Here is a 22,754-nt window from a genome sequence, read left to right as displayed (position 1 = left end):
ATGTGATAACATAAACCTTGAATAGCACGTGGGTCCCATAAAAAGTGCCACTAGTGATGCTGTAAGAGTTCCCAAGAAGCAGAGAAAAGTCATGACATTACAAAAAAAAAAGTTGAAGTGCTCTCTATATATGCTAGACTGAGATCTGCAGCAGTGGTTGCCTGCTCTTTGAAGATAAATGAATCCAGTGTAAGGACCATTGTAAAAATAGAAAGGAACATTTTGAAGCCATCTCTACAGCTATGTTTGCATGTGTGAAAATCTTGCACTCTTTTGAAATACCTTTTTATCTTGTGTTGAAAATACAGCTTTTATGTGGGTACAGGATCACACCTATAGACTCTAATATGATTCAAGAAAAAAATGAAGTCATTACATGACAACTTAAAGTGAAAAGAAGGTGGAAGTTCTAAGCCTAGAGAATTTAATGCCAGCAAAGGGTAGTTCAATAATTTTAGAAAGTGGTTTGGCTTTAAAAATGTTAGTGTAACAGAAAAAACAGCTTATGTGAACCAAGAGGCAGCAGATGAGGTCCCAAGCACCATTAAAGGTATATGCCTCTATACTTGGCTGTAAATTGTGCTACTATGAACATTGGGGGGGCATACATTATTTTGTATTGGTGTTTCGGGGCTCTTAGGATATAATCCTAGTAGTAAAATTGCTGGGTCAAGGGAAGTTCCATTTTTAGTTTTCTGAGGAAATTCCATAGCTACAATTTGCAACAGCATGGATGGAACTGGAGAGTATTATGTTAAGTGAAATAAGCCAGGCAGTGAAAGACAAATACCATACGACCTCACCATTAATGGGAATCTAATCAACAAAATGAACATGCAAGCAAAGTATAGCCAAAGACATTGAAATTGAGAATAAGCTGACAGTGATCAGAAGAAAAAGTGGAGGGGGATAATAGAGGAAAGGGGTAAAGGGTTTACAGGAACAATTATAAAGGACATACGGACAACCACAAGGAGGGGTGGAAATGGGGTAAGGAGGTGGGGAGGGCTGGGATGGTGGTGAAGGGTGGAAGAAAAAGGCAGAAAATTATATTTGAAAAATAATTAAAAAATAAAAATAGGTATATGACACCACAGGTTTTAATTCAAATAAAAGTGCCCTATTATCCCCCCCCAAAATATGCTACAAAGGACATTTATTAGTGAGCATCAGGATTTAATGCAGAAATGAATAGGCTTACTCTACTATTTCATGAAAACACAGGTTTATAATCAAGACTGCTTTTATCTATAAAGCTGCTAACCCCTGAGCTTGAAAAGGAACAGATAAACACCAGCTGCCAGTATTTGGTTGTACAGTAAGAAGGCCTGGACAACAAGAAGATTTTTCCTGGACTGTTTCCATCAATGTTTTTTTTTCCCCTGAAGTAAGGAAGAAACTTTCTAGTAAAGTAATGTCCTTTGAAGTTTGTATGTTGCACAATGGTCCCGGCTATCCAGAACCCTATGGGTTCAACATTGAAGGCATCAAAGCAGTCTACTTGCCCCAAGATGTAATCTTTCTAATTTGGTCTCTAGAGCAGGGGGCTCTAAGGACTTTTAAAACTTGTGAAAATAATTATCAGCACTGTGGAAGAGAACCCCAATAGAACATCATGAAAGTCTAGAAGGAAGACACCATCAAAATTGCCATCATTGTTGTAGAAAAAGCTGTGAAAGGTATCAAGTTCCAAACATTAAATTCCTACTGGAGAAAATTGTGTCCAGATGCTGAGTGGGACTTCACAGGAATTATCACAGAGCCAATCAAGAAACCACAAAAGATTGTGGATGTTGAGAAAAAAGATGGGAAGTGAAGTGTTTCAAGATATGAATGTTGTAGAGACTAAAAGCACAATTCTAAGGATCAATGAATCCAAGAGCTTATTCTTTGAAAAAATAAACAAAATCGACAAGCTTTTAAGCAGGCTCATCAAGAAAAAAAGAGAGAGAACTCCACCCCCCCCCCCAAAAAAAAAGCAATCAGAAATGAAAAAGCAGATATCACAACTGATACCACAGAAATACAAAGGATTGCAAAAAATACTACAAAGAACAATATGCCAAGGAATTTTAAAATCTGGGTGAAATGGACAAATTTAAAGAAAAATATTATCTTGCAAAACACAATGAAGAAGACACAGAAAGCTTGAACAGACCAATAACAGCAGATAATATTGAAGCAGTAATCAAAAAACTTCTGGCAACTTCCGGCCAAGATGGAGAGGCATAAGTAGACATGCTGTGACTCCTTGCACAACCAAAATAAGGACAGCAAAAACAACCAGTACTGACAGAAAACTGAACTGTATGGAAGTCCAACAACCAAGGAATTAAAGTAGATGCATTCATCCAGACTGGTAGGAGGGGTGGAGTCAGACCACGGGGCAGAGAGGGGTCATGGTAAAAAAAAAAGGTGGTGACTGGAGGACCTGGGTGCACAAGACAGTAATGGGCAGACCCAGCGAGGAAGCAGATTGTGGAGAGGCACTGTGCACAAGGCAGCTGACAAACTGGATGGTCCCATATTCTCACAGATAAACCAGGTGAAACTGGGGAACAAGAGAGACCACACAACCCAGGGTTCCAGTGCCAGGAAATAAAGCCTCAAATCACTGATTGAAAACACCTGTTGGATTGAGGAGCTAGAAGAGACACCCAGCCTCATAGGAGAGATCATTGGAGAGACCAATGGGGCCCTAGAATGTACACAAACCCATCCACATGGAAATGAGCAACAAAAGGGCCAAGTTTGCTTGAGAGAAGTGGCAGAAGTAACTGAAATCCAGCAGAGAGAAGAGCAAACACCATTTTTCCCTCTCAGACCTCTCCCCCACATACAGCCTCACATCACAGCAACTGGGTTGCCTTACCCAGGTGAAAACCTAAGGCTCCAACCCTTACTATGTAACAGGTGAAACAAGATTTTTGAAATGGCACAAATGAAAGAATAGATCACAGCTCCAGAAAAAAATACAACTAAGTGACAAAGAGATAGCAAGCCTATCAGATGCACAGTTCAAAAAACTCATGATCAGCATGCTCACAGAATTGGTTGAACATGATTGCAAATTAGATTGGGAAGAAAACTGGGACTGAAATAATGGAGAGGACCAGAAGGAAGAAAGAAACAACCAAAAAGAAAATAATAAAGAAACAAGAAATCAAAAAATATGAGGAGAGGCTTAGGAACCTCCAGGAAATATTTAAATGTGCCAACACCTGAATTATAGGGGGACCAGAAGGAGAAGAGGAACAGCAACAAGTGAAAAACTTATTTGAACAAATAAAAAAGGAGAACATCCCCAATCCGGCAAAGAAAATAGACTTCCAGGAAGTCCAGGAATCTCAGAAAGTCACAAAGAAGGTGGACCCAGAGAGGAACATACCAAGCCACATCATAATTACATTACCCAAGAATAAAATGAAAGAGAGAATGCTAGAAGCAGCAAGAGAAAAGGAGACAGTTACTTACAAAGGATTTTCCATCATACTGTCAGCTGGTTTCTCAAAAAAGACCTTACAGGCAAGAAGGACCTATACACAAGATTGCTCTATCTAGCAAAGCTATCATTTAGAATGGAAAGGCAGATAAAGTGCTTTTAATGGATAAATAAGTATGACCCACACATATGCAGCCTATAAGAGACCCACCTTAGGACAAGAGACTTACACAGACTGAAAGTGAAGGGCTGGAAATAAAATTTTCAAGCAAATGGACAGGGGAAAAAAGCCAGGTAACAATACTCATATCAGACAAAATAGACTTCAAAAAAGGGCAATAAAGAAAGACCCAGAAGGTCACTTCATAATACTCAAAGGAAGAATCCACCAAGAAGACATAAACATTGTAAATATATATGCACCCAACTACACGAAGAAAATCTTAGAGGACTTCAAGAAAGATATTGACAGCAACACAGTTATAGTAGGGGATTTTAACACACCAGTGTCAAAAATGATATTTTTGACAAAATATATATTTCTGAACAAAATATCAAAAAAGATATTGCAGCATTGAACAATATCCTAGATCAAATGAACTTAACCAATATATATAGAGCCTTTCATCTCAAAGAAGAAGAAGAAACATTCTTTTCAAGTTCACATGGAACATTTTCAAAGATAGACCACATGATAGGACACAAAACAAACCTCAACAAATTTAAGGCAATTGAAATCATATCAAGCATCTTCTCTGACCACAAGGAACTAAAACTAGAAACCAAGGCCAAGAGAAGAAAGTGCCAAACACTCCAAATCATGGAGATCAAATACCATGTTATTAAACAATGAATGGGTCAAGAATGAAATTGGGGAAGAAATAAAAAGTTTCTGGAAAAAAATGAAAGTGAACTCACAACAACCCAAAACTTATAGAACACAACAAAGGCAGTCCTGAAAAGAAAGTTCAAAGGAATAAAAGCCTACCTATAAAGATAGAAACTATCCCAACAAACAACCTAACCCTACACCTACAAGAACTCAGGGAAAAACAACAAAGACAGCCCATAGCAAGAAGGAAGGAAATAAGAAAGATCACAGCAGAACTAAATAACATAAAGACAAAAAAAGCACAATTCTAAGGATCAATGAAACCAGGAGCTTGTTCTTTGAAAAGATAAATAAAATGGACAAGCTTTTAAGCATGCTCATCAAGAAAAAAGAGAGAGGACCCAAATACAAACAATCAGAAATGAAAGAGGAGACATTACAACTGATATCACAGAAATGCAAAGGACTGCAAGAAATTACTACTACGGACTATATGCCAAGAAATTTGAAAACCTGGGTGAAATAGACAAATTTCTAGAAAAATATAATCTTCCAAAACTCAATGAAAAAGAAGCAGAATGCTGAAACAGACTAATAACAGCAGATGAAATTGAAGCAGAAATCAAAAAACTCCTGACACACAAAACCTCTGGACAAGATGGTTTCACAGGTGAGTTCTACAAAGCATTTAAGGAAGAGCTAAGTCCTATCCTTCACAGAATATTCCAAAAAATACAAAATGATGGAAGACTCCCAAACTCCTTTTATGAAGCCAGCATCATCTTAATCCCAAAACCAGATGCAGACACAACAAAGAAAGAAAATTTCAGGCCAATATTGCTGATGAACATAGATGCTAAAATCCTCAACAAAATATTGGCAAACCACATCCAGCAATACATTAAAAAGATCATACACCACAATCAAGTGGGATTCATCCCAGGGATAAAAGGATGGTTCAATATTGGCAAATCAGTAAATGTAATACATCACATAAACAAAAGCAAAGACAAAAATCACATAATCATATAAATAGACACGGAAAAAACATGTGATAAGGGACAGCACCCATATATGATAAAAAAGCTCAGTAAAGTGGGAACAGAGGGAGCATTCCTCAACATAATAAAGGCCGTATATGAGAGACCTACAGCCAACATCATACTCAATGGACAAAAAGTAAAATTTTTTCCACTAAGATAAGGAACAAGACAAGGTTGTCCACTTTCACCACTTCCATTCAACATAGTATTGGACGTTTTAGCCACAGTAATTAGACAAGAAAAGGAAATGAAAGGCATCCAAATTGGGAAGAAGGAAATGAAACTGTCATTGTTTGCAGATGATATGATAGTGTCCATAGAAAATCCAATAGACTCAGCCAAAAAACTGCTCGACCTAATAAATGAATTTGGCAAAACAGTGAGATAAAAGTCAATATCCAGAAAACAGAGGTATTTTAATATACCAACAATGAAACAGCATAAGTAGAAATCAAGAAAAAAATCCCAGTTGATATAGCAACAAAAATAAAATAAAATACCTAGGAAGAAACCTAAGCAAGGAAATAAAATACCTGGATGTAGAAAACAACACAATACTGAAGAAAGAAATTAAGGAAGACACAAACAAATGGAAAAATATACTGTGTTCCTGGATGAGAAGAATTAACATCATGAAAGTGTCTATACAACCCACAGCAATTTACATATTCAATACAATATATATTAAAGTACGAATGGCATATTTCACAGACATAAAACAAACACTTCAAAAATTTATATGGGACCATAAACAACTCCGAATACCAGCTGCAATTTTGAGAAAGAAGAACAAAGTAGGGGAGATCACAATACCTGATACCAAACTGTATTACAAGACCACACTCATCAAAACAGCCTCATACTGTAATAAAAACAGGCACATACACCAATGACACAGAACAGAGAGCCCAGAAATAAACCCAAGTTTCTATGGTCAATTAATATTCAACAAAGGGGGCAGCAACATAAAATGGAGTAAAGATAGCCTCTTCAACAAATGGTGTTGGGAGAACTGGACAGCTATGTGCAAAAAAGTGATTATTGAGCACCAACTTACACAATACACAAAAATAAATTCAAGGTGAATAAAATATTTAAATATAAATCATGACATCATTAAAGTCCTAGTAGAGAACATAAGCAGGAAAATATTAGATATTTCACACAGTAATATTTTCACTGATATGTCCCCAAGAGCAAGGGACATAAAGGGAAGAATAAATCCGTGAGATCTCATCACAATGAAAAGCTTCTGTACAGTTAAAGAAAATGACATTAAAATGAAAAGAAAACCAATTGTATGGGAAAATATATTTGCCAATGATACCTCAGACAAACTTCCAATCTCCAAAATATATTTTAAAAAAATCACACTACACCACTTTAAGAAGACAAGCAACCCAATTTAAAAAATGGGCGAAATACTTGAACAGACACTTCTCCAAAGAGGACATACATAGGACCCAGAGACACATGAAAAGATCCTCAGTATCACTAGCCACCAGAGACATGCAAATTAAAACCACAGTGTGATACCATCTCATGCCCATCAGAATGGCCATCACTAATGAATCAACAAACAAGTGTTGCAGAGGGTGTGGAAAAAAGGGAACCCTAGTGTACTGTTGATGGGTTTGTGGACTGGTATAACTACTATGAAAAACAGCATGGAATTTTTTCATAAAACTAAAAATGAGTCTGCCTTTTGACCCAGCAATTCCACTGCTAGGATTATATCCAAAGAACCATGATACACCAATCTAAAAGAACCTATGTACCCCAATGTTCATAGCAGCACAATTTATAATAGCCAAGTGCTGGAAGCAACCTAGGTGCTCATCAGTAGACAAATGGATCAGAAAACTCTGGTACATTTACACAATGAAATTCTATGCAGCAGAAGGAAAGAAGGAGCTGCTACCCTTTACAATAGCATGGATGGGGCTGGAAAGCATTGTGGTAAGTGAAATAAGCCAGGTGGTGAAAGACAATGACCATATGATTGTATCTTTAACAGGAACCTAATCAACAAAACAAACAAGCAAGCAAAATACATCCAAAGACACTGAAATAGAGAATAGGCTGACAGTAACCACAGTGGAGAGAGGGGGGATACTTCAGGGGGGAAAAGGAAGAGTTTGCAGGAACACGTATAAAAGACACATGGACAACAATAAAGGGGGGTGGACAGGAGGGAGGTGGGGAGGGCTGGGATGGAAGCAAAAGGCAGAAAACTGTACTTGAACAACAATTAAAATTAAAATAAATTTTAAAAATGATATGGATGTTGGAAAAAAAAGTTAATAGGCAGAGAAATTAAATAACAGGATATGATATAATAGAGATGTCACAACTAGTGCTAGATGATGAGAAAAAATGTAAAAGAAGCAGAGCCAGAAGACAAATTGACATTGAACAATCTGGTAGATGGGTACCAATTATTCAAGACTGCTTTTGGTTTCTTTTGTGACGTGGCCCTTCTATGATATGGATCCTGAAACTACAGCAAACAGTAAAGGAAGCATTAATACCACATAGAAACATTTAAAAAGAAAAAAAAACAAAAAGCAAAAAAACTGAGACAGAAATAATGATATATTTTTGTCAAATTCAACTGAGTATGCCTGCCTTTAATGGTTCCCCTTCCACCTCCTCCATCTTTTCAGCCTCTGCCACCTCTAACAATGCAAGGCTAATCTCTCCTCTTTCTCCTCAACCTACTCAACATGAAGATGAGGAGCTGAAGACCTTTATGATGAACCATATCCACTTACTGAATGATAAATAATCATCATGCTACACAGTTAACAAGCTTATCTGCTATATATGTTTATATTTTCATGTGAAAATCTAATTAAGTGTATGACAAGAATTCTACAAGATATTTTTCTGTCATTATTATCTTCACCTAAGTACTCATTGTGTAGAACATCGTGTGCAAGATTTGAACTGAAATGGATAACCCATCCTTACATGGATATAAAATGAGTAATATTTCATATAAAATAAATGAGGTCTGCCCTGACTGGTGTAGCTCAGTGGATTGAGCACGGGCCTGAAAACCACATGATCACAGTTCAATTCCCACTCAGGGCACATGCCTGGGTTGCAGGCCAATTCCCGCAGGGGACACACCAGAAGCAACCGTACATTGATATTTCTCTCCCTCTCTCCTTCCCTTCCCCTGTAAAGATAAATAAATAAAATATTTAAAAATAAATACATAAATGAGGTCTTTTATTTTTTTAGTTTTATAACTATGCTTTCAAATGACTGGATAGTATGCCTGTCTCATAATTGGAGAGACTTTATATCAGCTTATCATTGCAGGTAAGCTTTTTACAAACTGTAATATCATCTTATGAATATGACTAATACTGTATGCTATAAAATTTTATGATTTTTTCACTATTGTGTAGGCATTTCTATACCATGAGCAATTGTATAAATTACACTAGGCTAACATAAACCAATCATATTGCTGCTTTTCTATTATCAACGCTTGAATCATTATACTTGTAAATAAATATAAAATTTTCACATTTTCTTTTACTTCCTGTATTAAATTTTCTAAAATTTAGAAAAATTAATATATAATTATATCCAAAAAATAAAATACTTAGAAATAAATTTAACAAAAGATAATAATATTTGTATCTTGAAAACTATAAAACCCAGTTGAATAAAATTAAAGACCTAAAAAATTAAAGAAAATGTATCTTGCTTATTTATTCGAAGACTTGACAATATTAAAATGGCATCATTGTTCAAATAGATCAGCAACTTACATGCAAACCCTAGCAAAATCCCAGCGACATTTCCTTTAAAACTTGATAAACTGATTCTTAAATTCGTATGGCAATTCAAAGGATCCAGAATAGCCCAAACCATCTCGACAGTGAAGATCAATTTGGAGCACTTAATATTGTCTGATTTCAAAACTTACAATAAAGCTACAGTGAGAAAGACTGTATAGTAGTTACATAATGATAGACATAAGACAGCAATAAAATATAGTAATTGGGAATTCTGAAAAAACTCTTAGATTTATTGTCAATGATTTTCAATGAGTTTTAAGATGACTTAGTGGGAGAAAAAAATAACTTTTTTGAAAAAAGTGCTGGAATATTCTAACACAAAAACAAGAAGCAAAATTCCTACTTCAGGTAACATTTGTCTGCAATTAAATAAAAAAATAAAAATAAAATGCATTAATATCTAAATGTAGGATCTAGCATGATAAATCTTAGAAGATAATATAGGCCAGTTTATGACCTCTGATTAGGCAACACTTCCTTAAATATGATACTAACTTACAAGAAACAAAATTCTAAAACACAGATAAATTGTACTTAACAAAATTAAAAGTTTGTTTATTTGAAAGTACACTATCAATAAAGTAAATAAGACACCCACAGAATTGAAGAAAATATTTATAAATCATGTATGATATGTAACCATAGTATTCAAAACTCTTAACACTCAAAAAATTTATGAAATGGGCAAAATATTTGTATTGACCTTTCTCCAAAGATACACAAATATTTAATAATCACATAAAAATGTTCAACATCATTATACATTAGAAAATGTAAATTAAAAAGTGAGATACCACTTCATTCCCACTAGGAAGTTTATAATTTAAAAGAGTGTAAGAGCAAGTGTTGACATGCATGTGAAGATACTGGAATTCTTGTTCATTGTTGGAGGGCATGTAATATGATGCCCTTCCAACACTTTGTGTGGTTTGCAGGCCCGCACTCAATCAACTGAGCTACACCAGTCAGGCTCCTTCCAACACTTTGGAAGACAGTTTAATAGTTGCAAAAAAATTTAGAGTTGTCTTATGATCCAATAATTTTATTCCTAGGTAAACATCGAAGAGAACTAAAAATATCTTCATACAAAAACCTCTGAACAGATACCATCAGTTTACTACAGTTCAGATCCAGAATATGGACATTGACATAGCTATTCATCTTCACTGGACATTTTTAGTTTACCTTAAATTAACTTGTATGTGCATGCATGCCATTTTGTCACATGTAGGTCTATGTATCTGTCAAAACAGTCAAATTACGGAACAGTTCTATCAACAGTTCCTCATTTTGCCCTTTTTCAGCCATACCTATCACCTTTCATTTGCTGTTTCTGGGTAACACGGAATTGTGAAAAAATGTCATCTTTTACCACTGGTTGAGAGCCTGGACACACAGGACCAACTGATGCTAACCATGGACCAAGAAACCATTCTGCTCTTACCTAGTCTGGGATAAGGATGGATCAGCATCCTAGGGTGCCCTAGCTGCTACTGCTATTACCAGAGGGCAGATGGCAATGGGTTGCTCCACACTCCTACCTCTGCTGGGATGTTTCCCATCACTGCCATTGGACAAATCCCTACTGGGTTTCCCTTACTGGCTCATTTACCAAAAAGATCAGGCTTCTCTTATGACCATATTTGTTTTGTTCATTCCTATTAACAGTCTGAGGTACAGGTCTCCTTGGTTCCCAATCAGTCTGGGAAATGTGAGAGACAGAGAGAAAAATCCAAGGAATTCAAGGTGGTGACATACTTCAGCTCCTGAGCTCCCTGTCCAGTCCACCAAGTTTGCACCTTCAGGGTCCTATTATGACTGCTGAATGATTTCCAAGATATATAGTTGTAATTAGAGAGAAAGAAGAGGAAAAATTGAGTATATGCCATCTTGCCTTTGAAAGAAAAGTCCTTCAGTCTGCTTTTGTAAATAAAGTTTTATCAGAAGACAACCTAATGCACACACTAATTTTTTAAACCAATATTCTTCTGTAGCATAATCAATAATATATTTTTAATATATTTTATTGATTATACCATTACAGTTGTTCTATTCCCCCCTTCATTCCCCTCCACCCGCACACTCCCTCCCCCACCCTTCTCCCCTCTTAGTTTATATCCACGTGTCTCAACTTCTTTAGATTCTATATTTCCCCCGCTATTCTCGCCCTCCCCCTATCTATTTTCTACCTACCATCTATGCTATTTTCTGTGCCTTCTCCCCCCTTCTTCTCCTCCCACCCCCCTGTTTCTAACCCTCCATGTGTTCTTCATTTCTATGGTTCCACTCCTGATCTAGCTGTCCTCTTGGTTTGCTTTTGTTTTAGGTGTGGTTGTTAATAACTGTGAGTTTGCTGTCCTTCCACTGTTAATATTTTTCATTATCTCTTTCTTATATAAGTCCCTTTAGCATTTCATATAATAAGGGCTTGGTGAAGATGAACTCCTTGAACTTGACCTTATCTGAGAAGCACTTTATCTGTCCTTCCATTCTAAATGAAAGTTTTGCTGGATAAAGCAATCTTGGCTGTAGGTCTTTGGATTTCATGACTTGGAATACTTCTTTCCAGCCCCTTCTTGCCTGTAAGGTCTCTTTTGAGAAATCCACTGACAGTCTGATGGGTACTCCTTTGTAGGTGACTGTCCCTTTATCCCTTGATGCTTCTAGGATTCTCTCCTTCATTTTGGTCTTGGCTAATGTAATTATGATGTGCCTTGGTGTGTTCCTTCTTGGGTCCAACTTCTTTGGGACTCTCTGAGCTTCCTGGATTTCCTGGAAGTCTATTTCCTTTGCCATACTGGGACAGTTCTCCTTTAGTATTTGTTCAAATACATTTTCCACTCGTGGCTGTTTCTTTCCCCCTTCTGGTACCCCTATAATCCGGATGTTGGAGCGTTTAAAGATGTCCTGGAGGTTCCTAAGCCTCTCCTCGTTGTTTTGAATTCTCATTTCTTCATTCCTTTCTGGTGGGATGTTTTGTTCTTCCTTCTGGTCCATTCCATTGATTTGAGTCCCAGTTTCCTTTCCATCGCTATTGGTTTCCTGGACATCTCCCTTCATTTCAATTAGTTTAGCCTTCATATGTTCCTCTAATTTGTGACTTTGTTCCTCTAATTTGTGACTATAATCTACCAGTTCTGTGAGCATCCTGATAAATAGTGTCTTGAATTGTGCTTCTGAGAGGCTGGCAATTTCTTGGTTGCTTAGAGTTATTGGCTCTGGGACTTTGAGTTCTTCTTGTGCCATCTTTTGGGTTGTTCGTGCCTGTTCCATAGCAGGATCAGAGCCCTAAAGTGTTCACTAGAACAGGGCAACTAAATCGCTGGGTTGTGACGTTGTATGTGGGGGCAGGGTCAAAGAGGGACAATGGCTCTCACTGGTATTGCAGGGCAACTAAGTCGCTGGGTTGTGACGTATGTGGGGGCGGGGTCAAAGAGGGGCAATGGCTTCCCTCCGGCGCCCGCAGCCTCGACCCCCACCAGCACCGCAGCCACCACTCCACTGCACGCGAGTGTGCCACCGCTGTCCGCCCTCCACCACTGGGTTCGCCCCCTGGGGCCTGCGTGGTCCGTCTCACTGCACGAGAATGTGCGACCTTGGTCAGTCTGCCCCGCACCCCGACTAGGTCCGGGCTGCCAGAGCTCCTAGGTCTGTCCTTCCTGACCCTGCTCCGCTGCTGGCTCTGCCTCTCTTACCGTCCCCGTTGAACGGTTCGTAGCTGTCGGACTTTCGTATAATTCGGTTTTCTGGTCTCTGGGTGTGTCTTACTTCTCCAAAACTTTTGTTGTATCCAAACTTGGCTGTGGGAGAAGGCACAGTGTTTCCACCTATGCCTCCATCTTGGCGGAAGTCCCAATAATATATGTTTTTAACTATTGTTCAAGTATAGTTTTTCTGTCTTTTACTCCCATCCCAGCCCATCCACCTAGCCCTCCCCAAATCCCTCCCATTTCCACCCCCGCCCCCGCAAGTTTTTGTCCATGTGTCTTTTATACCTGTTCCTGAAAACCCATCCCTTTAACCCCCTCCCCCCCAAACTCCCTCCACTCTCCCCTCTGGTCACTGTCAGCCTCTTCTCCATTTCAGTGTCTTTTGTTATATTTTGCTTGTTTGTCTGTTTTCTTATTTAAGTTCCTGTTAAAGTTGAGATCATATGGTATTTGTCTTTCACCACCTGGCTTATTTCACTCAGCATAATATTTTCCAATTCCATGCATGCTATAACACAAAGGGTAGGAGGTCCTTCTTTCTTTCTGCTGCAGAGAATTCCATTGTGTAAATGTGCCAGAGTTTTCTGATCCATAGATTTACTGATGGGCACCTAGATTGCTTCCAGCACTTGGCTATTGTAAATTGTGCTGTTATGAACATTGGGGTGCATAGGCTCTTTTAGATTGGTATTGTAGGGTTCTTCAGATATAATCCTAGCATTAGAATTGTTGGGTCAAAAGGAAGATCCATTTGTAGTTTTCCTAGAAATTTCCATACTGTTTTTCACAGTGGTTTTACCAGTCTGTGTTCCCACCAACAATGAACTAGGTTCCCCTTTTCTCCACAACCTCTCCAACACTTGTTTGTTTCTTTGTTTATGATGGCCATTCTGACCAGTGTGAAGTGGTATCTCATTGTGGTTTTAATTTGCATCTCTCTGATAGCTAGTGATATTGAGCATCTCTTCATGTGTCTCTGGACCCTCTGTATGTCCTCCTTGTAAAAGTGTCTGTTCAACTCCTTTCCCCATTTTTTAATTAGGTTTCTTGTCTTCTTCGACTCATGTGAGTTCTTTACACATTTTAGAGATTGAACATTTGTCTGAGGTGTCATTGGCAAATATGTTTCCCTATGCAGTTGGTTCTCTTTTTATTTTAATACTGTTTTTGTTTTTTTTTTCTTGCCATGCAGTTTTGTATTGTGATAAGATCCCATTTATTTATTCTGCCCTTTATATTCATTGCTCTAGGGGACATATCAGTATAAGTGTTGCTGCGTGAAATATCTGAGATTTCCCCATTTATGTTCTCCTCTAGGACTTTAATGGTGTTATAGCTTATATTAAAGATTTTTTATCCATCTTGAATTTATCTTTGTGTATAGTGTAAGTTGGTGCTCAAGTTTCACTTTTTTGCACATAGCTGTCCAGTTCTCCCAAAACTTTTTGTTGAAGGCGCTATCTTTACTCCACTTTATGTTCATGACCCTTTGTCAAATATTAATTGACTGTAGGGCCTTGGTTTATTTCTAGGCTCTCTGTTCTGTTTCATTGTTTTGTGTGCCTGTTTTGTGTGCCTGTTTTGTGTGCCTGTTTGTGTGCCAGTACCAGGCGGTTTTGATTAGTGTGGTCTTGTAGGACAGTTTAGAATCAGCCATTGTGACTCCTCCTATTTTGCTCTTCTTTCTCAAAATTGCAGCTGCTATTTGGGGTTGTTTATGGTTCCATATAATTTTTTGAAGTGTTTGTTCTATGTCCATGAAATATGCCATTAATACTTTAATAGGTACTGCATTGAATCTGTAAATTTCTGTGGGTAGTATGGACATTTTCATGATGTTGCTTCCTCCAATCTATGAGCACAGTATATGTTTCCATTTGTTTGTGTCTTCCTTGAATTCTTTCTTCAGTGTTGTGTAATTTTCTTCATACAGGTCTTTTACATCCTTGCTCAGGTTTCTTCTTAGGTATTTTATTTTTGTTTTTGCTATATGGAATGGAATTTTTTTCTTGATTTCTGCTTCTGCTATTTTATTGTTGGTATATAAAAATGCCTTTGTTTTCTGGATATTGACTTTGTATCTCACTTTGTTTTGCTGAATTAACTTATTAGGTCAAGCATTTTTTCTGGTGGAGTCTATAGGATTTTCTATGCACAGTACCACATCAACTGCAAACAGTGAGTTTTATTTCCTTCTTTCTGATTTGGATGCCTTTTATTTCCTTTTCTTGTCTGATCACTGTGGCTAAAACTTCCAATACTATATTGAATAGAAGTGGTGAAATTGGACAACTTTGTCTTGTTTCTGACCTTAGTGGAAAAGATTTTAGTTTTTGCCCATTGAGTATGGTGTTGGCTGTAGGTCTCTCATATTTGGTCTTTATTATATTGAGGAATGATCACTCTATTCCTACCTTGCTGGGTGTTTTTATTATAAATGGGTGCTGTCCCTTATCAAATGCTTCTTCGGCATCTAGTAATATGATTATGTTTTTTGTCGTTGCTTTTGTTTATGTAGTGTGTTTTATTTACTGATTTGCCAATATTGAGCCATCCTTGCATCCCTGGGATGAATCCCACTTGGTCATGGTGTATGATCTTTTAATGTATTGTTGGATGCAGTTTGCGAATATTATGTTGAGGATTTTAGTGTCTATGTTCATCAGTGATATTGGCCTGGAGTTTTCTTTCTTTTTTGTTTTTATCAGGTTTTAGGATTAGGATGATGCTGGCTTCATATAAAGAGTTTGGGAGTCTTCCATCATTTTATATTATTTGGAATATAAAGCTAACCCTTATAAATGTGCCAGAGTTTTCTGATCCATAGATTTACTGATGGGCACCTAGATTGCTTCCAGCACTTGGCTATTGTAAATTGTGCTGTTATGAACATTGGGGTGCATAGGCTCTTTTAGATTGGTATTGTAGGGTTCTTCAGATATAATCCTAGCATTAGAATTGCTGGGTCAAAAGGAAGATCCATTTGTAGTTTTCCTAGAAAATTCCATACTGTTTTTCACAGTGGTTTTACCAGTCTGTGTTCCCACCAACAATGAACTAGGTTCCCCTTTTCTCCACAACCTCTCCAACAATTGTTTGTTCTGAAGAATAAGGGTTAGCTCTTCCTTAAATGCTTTGTAGAATTCTCCTGTGAAACCATCTTGTCCAGAGCTTTTGTGTGTCAGGAGTTTTCTGATTACTCCTTCAATTTCTTCTGCTATTATTGGTTTATTCAGGTATTGTTCTTCTTTTTCATTGAGTTTGCAAGATTGTAGTTTTATAGAAATGTGTCCATTTCACCTAGGTTTTCAAAAATGTTGGCATGTAGTTCATCCTAGTAATGTCTTACAATCCTTTGTATTTCTGTGGTGTCAGTTGTAATCTCTCCTCTTTCATTTCTGATTGTGTTTATTTGAGTCATTTCTCTCTTTTTTCTTGATAAACATGCTTAAAGGCTTGTCAATTTTGTCTGTCTCCTCAAAGAACAATCTCCTGGATTCATTGATACTTAAAATTGTGCTTTTGGTCTCTATGTCATTTAATTCTGCTCTGATCTTGGTTATTCCCTTTCTTCTACTTGTTCTGGGCCATCTTTGTTTTTGTTCCTCAAGTTCATGTAGGAATAAGGTTAGGTTGTTTGTTTGAAATGTTTCTATCTTTTTTAGGTAGTTCTGTATTGCTATGAACTTCCCTCTCAGGATTGCTTTTGCTCTGTTCCATAAATTTTGAATTGTTTTGAGTTAATTTTCATTTGTTTTCAGAAATTTTTTATTTATTTTCTTATTTCATTCTTGACCCATTCATTGTTTAATAGCCTGCTATTCAATCTCCTTGATTTTGAGTGTTTAGGGGTTTTTTTCATTTTTTGTTTGTTTGTTTGTTTGTTTTTGCCTTGGCACTGATTTCTAGTTTCAGTCCCTTGTGGTCAGAGAAAATGCTTAGTATATTTTCAATTTTCTTGATTTTGTTGAGCCTTGTTTTGTGTCCCATTGTGTGCTCTATCTTTGAAAATGTTCTATGTGCATTTGAAAAGAATGTTTATTTAGCTTCTTTTGGGATGAAGGGCTCTATATACATCAGGTAATCCATTTCATCTAGGGCTTTGTTCAATGCCACAATACCTTTGTTGATATTTTGTTTGGAAGATCTGCCTATTTTTGACAGTGGGGTGTTAAAATACCCTACTGCATCCTCAATTTACATAGTCTTTGCATTGATGAATAATCAGAGTTAAAACAATGTAAAATAAAAATTTTGAAAAACAAAAAATAATACCCTACTACAATTGCGTTGCTCTCAATATTTTTCTTGAAGCCCCCTAAGATTTTCTTTATGCATTTTGGTGCTCCTACATTGGGTGCATATATATTTACAATGTTTATGTCTTCTTGATGGATTCCTCCCTTGAGTATTTTGCAGTGACCTTCTGGGTCACTTTTGGCCCTTTTTTTGAAGTCTGCTTTGTTTGATATAAGTATTGTTATCCTGGCCTTTTTTCCCTGTTTGCTTGAAAATTTTGTTTTGAGCCCTTTACTTTCAATCTGTCTGGGTCTTTTGTCCTAAGGTGAGTCTTTTGTAGGCAGCGTATGTGTGGGTCATGCATTCTTATCCATCCAGCTATTCTATGTCTTTTGATTGGAGAATTTAATCCATTTACAATTAAGGTTATTATTGATAGGTACTTGTTCATTGTCATTTTCATACCTGTGTTCCTCTCTCTCTCTCTCTCTTTCTCTCTCTCTTTCTTTTTCCCTTCCTTTCCTTAAAGCAGTCCCTGGTAGCATCTCTTGCAGAGCTAGTTTGATGGAGGTGTATTATTTTAGACTTCTTTTGTCTGGAAAGCTCCTTGCTCTTTTTCTTCTCCTTTGGTACCCTTATTATTTGGATATTATTACGTTTCATATTGTCCTGCATTTCTCTTAATCCTTCTTCATTTTTTCTGAGCCTCTTTTCCTTTTCTTTCTCTTTCTGGGTGTTTTTTTCCTACTTTTTCTTCCAGTCTGATGATCTGATTTTCTCCTTCATCTATTCTGCTTTTGATTTCTTCTACAGTATTCTTCACTGCAGATAATGTATTCTTCATTCTCTCTTGGCCCTTATTCATAATTTCTATTTCCTTTTTCATGTTGATATAGTTTGCAGCGAGTCCATTGTAGTTTCCCTGTGGTTTCTGGTAATTAGCTGTGAGCTCATGCAGCTTCCTGCTATCCATTGCTTTGAACTCAATATCTGATAGTTGAGTTGCTTCTATTTCATTTAGCATTCTTTTTTTGTATTTTTTTATTTTATTTTTTTTATTTAATTCTTATTCAAGTACAGTTTTCTGTTTTATATTCCCAGCTCTGTGCCACCCCCCATTGCTCTCCACCTCCCTCCCATTCTTTCTGAGGTTTTCTCCTTTCCTTTCATTTGGGGATTTTTTTCTTTGTCATCCCATTGTTTGTGAGACTCTTTTTGTTAGCTTTAGCTTCTTAAATTGGTCTGTTCTGACTACCTGGGTTTATGGTGTGAACTTCTGTGGTAGAATACCTGTGAGATTCAGTGGTACAGTCTTTTTCGGGTATCCTGGTGTTCAACACTTCTACCTACTTGATTTTTTTCTTGTGATTAATTGGAGGAGTAAGGCAAAATGGTTTAAGACAGCAAGAGAATATTCTATGCCATTTAAAGTAGCAGCCAGCATAGAAGAAATAGGGGATCCTTTGGCTATATATAGTGTTAACCATGATATCACCTAATTAGCCACATTTTAGAAAAGATGAAAAAAGAATAAGACTCTTTCTGGGGAGGGAAGGATTATGAGTTGGATCTAGAAAGCAGTGAGGTTGTGGGAGGTCAGATTCTGAGGTAAGGTGAGAACAAAAAATAGCAAATATGTATAGTGTGTGAGAGACTAGAGCTAACCACTATAGTAATATAGTTGAGGAAATACAGTTGTAGTATTTACAATAGTATGGAACAACTATTATTTACAGTAATATTAGAGCAACAATCATATGATAGAATCTATGAGATTTAGATACCAAGAATAAGGAATATGGGACCTTCAGTAGTGTGCTAATGAACACAGGTGAAGTGGACAGTAAATTTGCAATACTCTATGAATGAGAGGGGAGAGGAAATATGTCAAAGATAAAATATAATCAGCCAAGCAAAGAAGACTAAACAGAAAGAAGAGGAATACAAAAATATTATTCAAATAAAAGATGCAAGAATAATGAAAAATAATAAAAATATGCAATATCTTGCCAGTCTTCTGTAATAGCAAAGTGAAATTTGTCTCTCTTTCTCAGATGTTGGGATGTCCCCTCTTTTTAAAAAGATTTTATTTATTTATCTTTAGAGGGGAAGGGAAGGAGAGGAGGAGAGAAGTATCAGTGCATGGTTGCCTCTCGTGAGTCCCCTGCTGGGAACTGGCCTGCAACCTAGGCATGTGCCCTGACTGGGAATCGAACCATGATCGTCTGTTTCACAGGCCCATGCTCAATCCACTGACCTATGCCAGCCAGGGCAGGGATGCCCCCTCTACGGTCTAACTCTGGTCTTTTCACAGTTCTGAGTTTTTTGTCTCATTTGTGGGTATTTAAAGAAAAAAACAGAGTAAGGAAGATAGAAGAGATAAAATTGAAAGGAAAGAAAGAAGGAATAAAAGAAGAAAGAAAGAAAGAGAAGCAAAAGGGATTGAGAGATAAAAATAATAAAAATTTAAAAGTAAATAATTCTTTTAAAAAATCAAACAAAAAACAAACACAAACAACAACAAAAACCCTTGCTGGTTTCAAACTGACCAGACCACTTTTTCTGATCTTACTGGCTATAGCAGGTTGAGGGCTGGGTTTACAGATGTGGGCTCCGGGTCTCCTGAGGCCTGCATACTCTCTTTGAGTCCACAGGTGTGGTCCCCACATGTTCCACAAAGCTCTCTCTCCCTGGGTTGTGGGCCGGTGCACCTGACCAGGCCGCCTCCGATCACATGGGCTTAGGCACATACTCTTCTCAGGGCTATGTGTGGGTGCTCACAGCCCCCATGTGTTTGCCACTCAGTCCTATACCCCTCTCTGTGACGTAAAGCAACCAGGTCTCTCCCAGTGCTACTCAAACCCTGCTTGGCTCGGGAGGGAGTGCCAACCCAGCTCTCTCCCAAGACCCCAGTGGCCAGCCCAGTGGGCTGTGGGCCTGGGGCTGCAGCCTTCCTGGTCCCCACGCTGATCCCTGGGCCCTAATTGTCCTGAAGCACTCTCCTTACCTTCTGGTTTTTCAATGTCTGCTACAGTTTTTTATCTCCTATTTTCATATATGCTGTGGTACTGTTGGCTCTCTGCTCTATTCCTCTGTAGATTGGCCAGGTTTCTCTACCATGTGTGGGGGGAATAGAATCTGCTCCCTCTTACCTAGCCACCATCTTCTCTCTCCTCCACACACTCATTCTTTAAGTATGTTTACAGTTACTCATGTGATAATGAATGAATTGAGTATTTACAATAAAGATCATAAGGCCCACAAAACCTAAAACATACTACCTACCACTTTATAGAAAATATAGCAGCATATATTCATGATCTTGGAATAAAGATTTTATAGGACATAAAATAAAACAATCATAAAAAATTTGTATCTAAAACTTCAGTTATAGTTAAAATTTATGGTCACCAAAAGATATGGATAAATTAAAAATGTAAACTATGACTAGGAGAAAGTATTTCCAATTTAGCTATCAGACAAAAAGAAAACAAACAAAAAAACCCTCATATCCAAAGTCAAAAGAGAAGTGAGTAAAAATCAATCATTTAAAAAAAGGGCATAAAATATTACCTGAATTTTATAAAATATGCCATGTATTTTTGTTCTGAGATAACCTTTGGTGTTAAGTAATAATCATTTCCAAAATAAGCCAGGGGAATGCATACCCTAAAGCATAAGTGGCAAATACAAGACCCAGAGCCAAATTCAGCCCTTCACCTTGTTTTATCTGGCCCAACACCCTGTTTCTACCCTGCAGCCAACAAACAATAAGCTCTCTTGCTTAACTATTAAGAAGTTGTCACATTTATACAGTCCTAAAATTACATTTGGCCCTTCAAAGGCAACCACTAAGCTGAAGTGGCTCCCAGTGAAAATGAGTTTGACACCCTTGCCATAAAGGGAAGTTCACAGGTGTGCTACATTCAAGCAAGGGTTAGCTGAGGAATAATGGGCATGATAATTATTTTAAACAAAATCTTTTACAGGTATCTTGATATAAGCCGTGACACCATTAAAGTCCTAGAGGAGAACATTGGCAGGAAAATCTCAGATATTCCACGCAACAATATTTTTACTGATACGTCCCCTAGAGCAAGGGATATAAAGGAAAAAATAAACAAGTGGGATCTCATCAAAATTAAAACTTCTGCATGGCTAAGGAAAACAGTATGAAGATACAAAGACAACCATCTGTATGGGAAAACATATTTGCCAATGATACCTCAGACAAAGGTTTAATCTCCAAAATATACAAACTCTCATGACTTCACTCTGAGAAGACAACTAACCCAATTAAAAAATGGGAAAAGGACTTGAACAGACACTTCTCCAAGGAAGACATATAGAGGATTCAGAGACACATAAAAAGATGCTCAATATGGCTTGCTATCAGAGAGATGTAAATTAAAACCACAATGAGATACTACCTTACACGGGTTAGAATGGCTATCATAAACAAAGCAATAAACAACAAATGCTGGAGAGGGTGTAGGGAAAAGGGGACTCTAGTCCACTGTTGGTGGGATTGCAGACTGGTACAACCATTATGGAAAACAGTATGGAATTTTCTAAGAAAACTAAAATTGGACCTACCTTTTGACCCAGCAATTCCACTGCTAGGACTGTATCCTAAGAATTCTAAAACACCAATCCCAAAGAACATATGCACCCCAATGTTCATAGCAGCACAATTTACAATAGCCAAGAGTTGGAAGCAACCTAGGTGCCCATCAGTAAATGAATGGATCAAAAAACTATGGTACATATACACAATGGAATTCTATGCAGCAGAGAGAAAGGAGGAGCTCCTACCTTTTGCAACATCATGGATGGAACTGGAAAGCATTATGCTGAGTGAAATAAGTCAGGTGTTGAAGGACAAATACCATATGATCTCACCTTTAACAGGAAGCTAAACAAAAAAACAAACAAGGAAGCAAAATATAACCAAAGACACTGAAATAGAGAATGGGGAACAGCGACCAGAAGGGAGAGGGGAGGGAATTTCAGGGGAAATAGTGGAGGGATTTAGAGGAACAAATATAAAAGGTACATGGGCAACAACTAAGAAGGGTGGAAATGGGAGGGAGGGGGAAGCATGGGGGGATGGGATGGGATGGGACTAATAGACAGAAAACTATACTTGAAAAATAATAAAACAAATTTTTAAAAATCTTTTACAATTTAAAAACTTTACACATTTCAAATAATTTGCTTAATTATGGTTGATTATTTTATTGCTATTATTAAAAATTCTAGAGATGAATATTAAAAAATAGAGTATTGGTGAGAATAAAGAAAAGAGAAGTAAAAATTGGAGAAGTAAAAGAAAAAATATTCTCAATATTAGGGAAGACTTTAAAAGCTGAAACCTGAATGAGACTTTCAGAAAGCATTTTTTCTATCTCTACTCTCCCAATTCCAGCATTTGTTATTTTTCCACTAAAAAGTGGTAGTGGGCATAACATCTAAAAGATAGATAAATAAATAAATAAATAAATAAATAAATAAATAAATAGCTAGCCCTGGCTGGTGTAGCTTGGTGGATTGAGCATGATCTGCAAACCAAAGGGTCAGCAGTTCAATTCTCAGTCAGGGTACATGCCTGGGTTTTGGACCAGGTTCCCAGTGGGGACCACGTGAGAGTCAACCACACATTGATATTTC

This window comes from Sturnira hondurensis, unplaced genomic scaffold (genome assembly GCF_014824575.4).
Source record: "Sturnira hondurensis isolate 20B ecotype Veracruz unplaced genomic scaffold, ASM1482457v3 Scaffold0012533, whole genome shotgun sequence".
NCBI classification, from domain to species: Eukaryota; Metazoa; Chordata; class Mammalia; order Chiroptera; family Phyllostomidae; genus Sturnira; species Sturnira hondurensis.
The sequence above is the reverse complement of the archived record's forward strand: the minus strand, read 5'-3'. Positions refer to the sequence as shown.